This window comes from Trachymyrmex cornetzi, unplaced genomic scaffold (assembly GCF_001594075.2).
Source record: "Trachymyrmex cornetzi isolate Tcor2-1 unplaced genomic scaffold, Tcor1.1 scaffold2755, whole genome shotgun sequence".
Taxonomy (NCBI): Eukaryota; Metazoa; Arthropoda; class Insecta; order Hymenoptera; family Formicidae; genus Trachymyrmex; species Trachymyrmex cornetzi.
In genome coordinates this window covers 3,622-4,014 of record NW_017297433.1, presented here as the reverse complement: position 1 = coordinate 4,014, position 393 = coordinate 3,622, and positions in this window count along the sequence as shown.

Below are 393 nucleotides of genomic sequence, written 5' to 3'. Positions count from 1 at the left end.
GTGTATCACTATGTGTATAATAAATAATATATTTATTGTTTAGTTATTACATCACTTTCAATTTCAGTTTTGCTCAAAATTATTTCTAAAGGTAGTGCCAATTTTGACTATAATATTATACATAAAGAATTTGAATGAGCAATTATTATTGCCGTGGAAAACGCATTCAAATTTGTAATTTAATTCTCATAAGTAAAAGCAGAATTTTTCCTTAAAATTAAAATACGAAATTTTCAAGAGGCGATGTTTTATTTTTAAGAACGTGAATAAAACAAAATCTACAAGAAAGTCTACAGATTCTTCATATGGATTATATAGGAATTATTAATTATATAATTTTATAGATGAGCCAAACGGACAACGGTGTTGTAGAAAACCCGAATAGTCCTCTCA